This window comes from Neomonachus schauinslandi, chromosome 3, assembly GCF_002201575.2.
Source record: "Neomonachus schauinslandi chromosome 3, ASM220157v2, whole genome shotgun sequence".
NCBI classification, from domain to species: domain Eukaryota; kingdom Metazoa; phylum Chordata; class Mammalia; order Carnivora; family Phocidae; genus Neomonachus; species Neomonachus schauinslandi.
The window spans coordinates 41,286,083-41,293,828 of NC_058405.1; the positions used below are offsets into that span (position 1 = coordinate 41,286,083).

Genomic DNA, 7,746 nt, shown 5'->3' on the forward strand with positions numbered 1-7,746 from the left:
AGAAGGAAGGGAAAAATGGGTGGGGGGAATTGGAGAGAGAGATGAACCATGAGAGACTATGGACCTGAGAAACAAACAGGGTTTTAGATGGGAGGGGGAAGGGGGTATTGATTAGCCTGGTGATGGGTATTAAGGAGGGCGCGTACTGCATGGAGCACTGGGTGTTATACGAAAACAATGGATCGTGGATCACTACATCAAAAACTAATGATGTATTGTATGGTGACTAACATAACATAATAAAATTTTAAAAAAATCTTCTGTACATAGTGGGGAGACATTAAATTATTTTAAGAACAGATGTATTTAGAAAGATAATGAGCTATTATGAAAATGATGACTAAATTTCACTTTCAGTTTATCCTATAAGACAATTTTTTAAAGCATGTTTCCACAGGGGCTTCAAAGGGCTTCAGTAAAATTTGGGTTCACTTGTTCTTTTAAAATACAAAGTCAACTCTTGATTATTCTTGACTAGATTATAAATTAACTGGGATTAAGAACTAAGCTCATCCCGTAGACAACTGGATTCTATTCTCTCATTATGTAGGTTTTTCCCTTGTATTGTATTAACTAACTCCCAAATCAATATCTCTAAGTCCAGGGCTCTCCTAAAATCTGGATCCATACATACAACTTTAGCTGAACATTTCTACTTGGAACACTCATTGATCTCCAAAACCCAAGATTTTCCAAACTGAGGCTATTATCCTCTTTAAAAACTAGTACGTTCTTATAAGTTCCTTATTCTTGAAAAATGAATAGTACTGCTATCCACTCTGGCTAGAAACAAGACTTAGTTTGAGATCTGTCTCTTTTGTTCCCTCCAGATGACTGGGTGTCAGCTCTCTACAAGTTTTTATTAACTATTTGTTATTGTTTTAGGCACAGGGGATATTTTTAAATTCAATTATTTGTATGGATCATAATATACCTTTAGCAGACATCATTTTTACATAATGCAACCATTTTCTATAAATAGTTTACTTTTAGGAAGGAAATGATTTTATTATTGTCCATTCAATCAAATATGTCATTATAATCCATGTGGCCTGCACGCAAGTATAAGTTTGAGAGCATCTGCTCTATCTGAGCACACAACAGGGGGTAGAACTCAAATGAAAAAGTGAATTCATAGCATGCTGTGTATGATATTATTAAACTAATTTTAGTGACTTATTGTACTCTTCTTAAAAAATATTATTAAATAAAAGTGTGCATAAAAAAGTTATACTTAAATGGTCATTATGATCAGCTTTATATAATGGGTGTTCTCTTTAGGTATCATGCACAAAGACGTTTCTTTGCTTTAAAATGTAAAAGAAGGGGTGCTTGGGTGGCCCAGTCGTTAAGCGTCTGCCTTCAGCTCAGGTCATGATCCCAGGGTCCTGGGATCGAGCCCCGCATGGGGCTCCCTACTTGGCGGGAAGCCTGCTTCTCCCTCTCCCACTCCCCCTGCTTGTGTTCCCTCTCTCACTGTCTCTCTCGGTCTGTCAAGTAAATAAATAAAATCTTTAAAAAAAATAAATAAAATGTAAAAGAAAAAATTCATTCTGAATTGCTTAACTTTTTAACAAATGCATCAAAGTAATTATGACATTCTAAATGCTACTGATGAAATCCTGTTCCATGCTACAACATGAAACTTGAAGGATATTATGCTAAGTGAAATAAGCCAGTCACAAAAAGACAAATACTGCATGACTCCACTTAAAGGAGGTACCTAAAGTAGCCAAATGCTTAGAAACAGAAAGTAGAATGGTGATTTCCAGAGGTGAGGGAGAGGGAGCAGGGGGAATGAGTTTAGAGCTTGCTTTGCAAGATAAAAAAGTTTGAGATCTGCTGCACAACAAAGTGCATATAGCTAAGCCACCATACTCTACACTTAAAAGTGGTTAGGATGTTAAATTTTGTATGATGTATTTTTTTTACTCAACAAAATAAGAAACAATTAGAAAATAAAACATAAAAAAGGGGGGGGGGCTTCAGAAAGTGGCAGTTCGAGAGCCTCCCCCCTTACCCTCCAGCGCATGCGCCGGTGGGAGGTCCCAGCCTAGGGTCCCGGTGGATCTCAAGGCAAGATGCCCAGGCAAAGCTTGGAAAACCAGTCGGCTCAAACCAGACAACTGCAAGATACTGTCACAAATGTGAAGCATTGTAGAGAGTGGTGCCAAATCCTCGCTGCCTATGTGCGGAAAACTGCCAGACTGTGAGACGAAGCAGACCTACTGGTGAATGAAATGAATGTGTACGCCTGTACAGAGTTCCCACATTTAAAGCAGGGCCCAAAAAGTGTGAAGAGTTTGCCAAAATGCAGGATTATTGACAAGAAGAGATTGAAAGATTTGAAGAAGTGGTTGAATCTTTGAAAGCTTATGGAGCAGTTGTAAAAATGAAAGGAGATGACCTCGAAGTGACATTGACAGCAAGGAGTAGAGAAGCTAAACAGTTAACTCAGGAAGAACTTGTCAGCGAAACCCTGATGTTAGACATTTTGTTTCGCAGGAAGAAACCAAGCTGCAGAGAGTTGCAATGGATGCTACCTGAACAACTTGCCTTCTGGAGGAAAATATTGACAATTTTGAAAAGCAGAAAATAAAGGATATACAGACTGTATTTTCAGAATTTATCATTATCAGAATGTTATTTCTTGGCAAAGCATTAAAGGTCTACACTGCTGCCTACCAAAACATACAAAAGATTGATGAGGATTTAGAGGTTTTCCAAAATTCTCTGTATCCCCCGGATTCTTCATCCGGTTTAGATAGCGTAAAAGCAAATTCAAAATGGCCCCTTCCAAGATCACTGTCAGCTAAGTGTGTATCTGGAACAGGACAGTTATCCACCTGTCCACTAAGAAAGGATCAACAAGCAGAAGATGGTGAAGAGGACAAAGATTTAGACGTTACAGAAGAGGAAAATTAATTGTCTTCCATAAACTTCACGTTTCCACTTGCATCTTAAATGACTTGGCATGCAGAATTACTGAATCGTTAAACTTTATACTGGTTTCATATATGTTAAACCTCAAAATGAAATCCTACTGGAAATGGAAATTAAAGGAAATTTATGCTCGCCGGAAACGAAGGTTTTAAAAAATATTACACACCAATCATTTCTTCTTTTTATAGATTTTTATTTATTTGTCAGAGAGAGAGAGGGAGAGAGAGAGCGCGAATGGTTAAGTAGAGAGAGAAGAGGCAGAGAGACTCGATCCCAGGACCCTGAGATCATGACCTGAGCTGAAGGCAGACGAGTAACCGACTGAGCCACCCAGACATCCCACCACACCAATCATTTCAACACCCAATCTAGCAGTATGTGGTTTTTGTATAGGTTCCATTTTTTAAAAAAGATGATGTGCTTCAAAAGTATTTCGTATCAACACACCATTCCTAAAGTTGCAATAAAAGTAGATGACAGAAAACAAGGAATCTAACCATTCCACTTGCATCTTTTGTGCTCATCACCAAGAAAGGGTCTTTAGTCATTCTGATGAAATACATACTGTATTCTGAAAAGCCTTAATCAAAAAGCCTTAATCAAAAAGACAAGGTTTTTTTTCCCTTTACCTTTGTTTTTCTCACTTTCATTACAACTTGAAGTTTCATTATTTGATACATAATCCACTTTTCAACAAGACTGTAATTACTTTTGATTAAAGGTAACAGGACACTGGGATATCAGTGTCTTAAAAGCACTATAAAGCATAAATATTAGCTTCAAAAAGAAAGGTACATTCAGCCTGATTTGGGTTTTAAAATGAAAATACTCTCATACTAAAGCATTATACACAGTACTATAACTTTTTGAAAGCTGTAATTTGGTGGGATGTTGCCTAAGAAAACATCATGGAATTGGCGCCTGGGTGGCTCAGTTGGTTAAGTGACTGCCTTCGGCTCGGGTCATGATCCTGGAGTCCCTGGATCGAGTCCCGCATCGGGCTCCCTGCTCGGCAGGGAGTCTGCTTCTCCCTCTGACCATGCCCCCTCTCATGTGCTCTCTCTCAAATAAATAAATAAATAAATAAATAAATAAATAAGAAAACATCATGGAAAACCATAAATCATTAAAAGTCAATAAAAATTTTACCAAACCACCATCTAATTAATGTAACAGTATGTAGTTTTATTCTTGAAAATAATCAATTTAATCAGAGCCTTTCAGTATGTCAAATGCTTTTGTTTCTTTGGATGGGGATTATACTCTTGTCATTTCATGGATATGAGTTAGGCATATAAAAATTATGAAATTTATAAAATCATTTGGGATAACCACAAAAAGCAGTTATTCATGACAGAAAAATAAAGACTTCCTAGGAAAAAAATTTAATAAAAATGACTTTTGAAGAAGTTTCGATACACCATTCATGGGCTTGTTAAAGTTATTGAAGATAAATAACAAGGTCAGAAAATATATGTTTACAGTTTGATTTAAATGTATCCTAATCTTCCAAAAAGTACAGAAAAATATCTGTGCCATAATAAGATGTGGGTTAGTTTAGATTTCATAGTTATTAGGTCTTATTCATTCTTAAAATAAGCAAGCTAATGCCAAAATAATAGGCTCTTTCAGTTTGTGGAAAACCACTTAGTTGCTTTGAAATCGTATGTTTAATATAAAGTTATGTTTAGTACCAATATTGATTTGAGAATATTAGCTTGATTTATTGTTTCAAATAGTATTACATGGTTTTTGTTCTTTGGCCATTATGTCACCGAGTTAGAAATTTATTTCAGAAGATAGCCTAATTGTGGCTCCTCTAGTTTAAAAACTGTTTTATAAAAGATTACCATCTGCATATTATTGAATAAAATATGTATGAGTCCAGAGACAATATCACCCATAATACAATTTTTCCTAAAATTATGTTTTCAGTAATATGTATTAAATTTCTTAATGTTCCTGCATCTTCAGTATGATTTTTCTATTGATTCAAGTCAGTCTCATATGATGCAGATGCTGGATCAAAATCAACTTCAGGGCTATCACAATGGCCAAGTTCAAAGATTTCCTCTGCCCATAGATTTTGCCCTTACTAGATGCTTAAGTTCAAAGATTCACTGGATCTACCAACTCTTTAACAGGGAAGGGGAAATATAAAAATAAAAAAAAATAGGGGTCTACAATGTTATTCACAGTTTCTAAAAAGAACAATGAGTTTTCTAATTTTACTAAAACTACGTGAATATTATGTAATGGTGATGAAGTGACAATTTTATTTCAACAAGACATATACTACAGGATCTAACTCACATGAGAAAAAATGAGAGGGTAATAGAGAGAGAAGGAGAGAGAAATTCAGAAATATATTCACACAAAGGTGAAAAAAGAATGAATATTTTTGAAGCTGAAGGTTCCTGAAAAATATGTTTGGTTACTGGCCTACCTATGAAAATTATGCTGGTCTCCTATTAGAGATAATTTTAAACGGAGTTACTAAGTTCTTTTTATGCATTGAATTTACCCATAAGTAAAATAATGTTGCTATAAATTTTATGATTTCTATTAATTTAACCACTGAATGAATTAAAACCACGGAGTATATGTATTATGGAACTCAAAAATGCATTATATTACCAGAAATATAGGAGTTGATCAGAGACATTCTACAAGATTTAATGTTTAAATGAAGTTTGTTTCCTTAATCATCTTCTTTCCATATCTTTCCTAACAGTTCTATGGAAATTTACCCACTCCCTTTCTACTAATGTTCATCTTAATATACCAGTAATTATGCAGAAAAAAAGCAAAACAAAATAAAATGAAACAGTTCTCATGAAATCAGAAAAGAAAAAACCAAAACAGTATTGTTTAATTCCATCCTTCCAGGCAATAGCTGACCATTTACCTTACATCTATGCCATTAAGAGTCCACTTAAGTGATTCTTCCCTGAACAAAAACGTTTCTATTTCAAGACACTTGGAATTGATATCTACCAATAAACATATAAATGTTAATGGATAATAATTTTAATATAACCATGCTCATCTTGCGGGGAGAAAAGTTTAATTGATAGAGCTCCACATCAGGCTCCTTGCTCAGCAGGGAGACTGCTTCTCCCTCTGCCTCCCCCTCCCCCTGCTTGTGTGCTTTCTCTCTCTCTCTGACAAATAAATAAATAAAAGCTTTATTGAAAAATAGCAATTTTTCAAACGTTTCCAGCACACTAGTGTATCAATTCTACATGGACTGAAATGAAGAGATATGTTGTGAATTGCAGGCTCAGAGTAACCTGTAAAACTGCTTAATTCCAACTCAGTATACTCAGTATCTTTTATACTTGATACTCTATAAGATCGTTACATAGACGAAAAGGTTATATAACAAATGCATTTAATTAACCAATACTTTTGAGCAAATCTTTGGTACAACTCATTGGTCTAGACACTATAAATTACCAAAAACAGCAATGCTACTGCTTTTATAAATGCCAATAGGAGGACATCAAGCAATAGATTTTACAGTAAGTATTAAACCACATCTGGGATAAATAGAAATAAGCAACTAGGAAAAATCCAATAACAAGATCAGTCCTAATGTATGTTAGGGCCTGGATAAAGTTATCCTGAGAAAGTTACTTTGCATCTAAAATGTGAAGAATGAAGACAACTAAATATTTAATGAATTAATATGTGAGTGAAATTCATTCAAGATTGAGGAGTAAAATCCTAGTTCTAATAATACTTTGCTGGTTAACAGTAGTGCTGTCCAATTAACTTCCACTCATTATTTATAAAAAAGTAAATAAGGCCCAGCAATACTATAAACACTTCTCAGAAAAAGTTATGACAAAGGAATTTGAAATTTTTAAATTGTCCAGAATTAATTTATGATAGCTCATGTGTCACTCTTTTATGCCCAGTTATACATATCTATGACCTCTACATTTAATTGTTGTAGATGGCATAAAGAGGGATTTAACAGGCTGGATGACCTTACAATAGCTTTCAGTCCAGTGAGTTTATAAATCTATTACCTTATCTAACCATCTTTGAACCAGACTGCAGTGGACTCACTCAGATTAATTCAACCCTTCTGACAATCAATAATGACTTTGAAGCTCAGGACTATGGCTTGCTCATTATCAACTAAAACCAGACAGTCCCTGAAAGTTAAATTCAGTGGGATTTGATCAGATTTATGAAAAGTAAAAGGTTATGATTACCCATTTCCTTGTGCTTTCACTCAGCAGCTATATCTGATGATTTACAAAATGCTTAAATCTCTGTTTTGATGATTATTTTCTCTTTATTTTACTTTGGTGTAAAATTTGAGGGAATTTGTGTGGAGCGGGAAAAAATGGTATAAAATTTAAAGCTCTAAATGATATTTGACATTTCTTCCTTATAAACTCAAATGAAACTAACTTCCATGGCTGCATCAAAATAATAGCAGGTTTTCTTTTTATAACAATTGTTATTCAGAATGTAAATTTTATATTCTTTTGAAAATGGTTATTTTTTGACCAGTGTTGATTTGGAGTACCTAGGGTTCTACTTGAAGAAAATAAATGTATACAGCTTGACTAAACTACAAATAAGCATCTGATATCTTTCTGCAGACACTTGTAAGAGGCAAGCAGAAAGGGATAGGAGGAGATTTGATAAAGCTAAAAATTATTTCCTTGATATTAAGGATAAAAGCAATAGCAGTGTTTCAGATAGAAAGAATATTAAGAATTTAATTTTTCACTATATAATATATATTCTTGTTGGAAGAATCACAATAACACCATTAATTTA

The 7,746-nt window shown here is 34.5% G+C and overlaps 1 pseudogene; it reads left to right on the forward strand.

Moving 5' to 3' along the window:
* Window positions 1-2,066: 2,066 nt before the first annotated feature.
* On the forward strand, window positions 2,067-2,925 carry LOC110587755 (annotated as a pseudogene).
* Window positions 2,926-7,746: the final 4,821 nt, after the last annotated feature.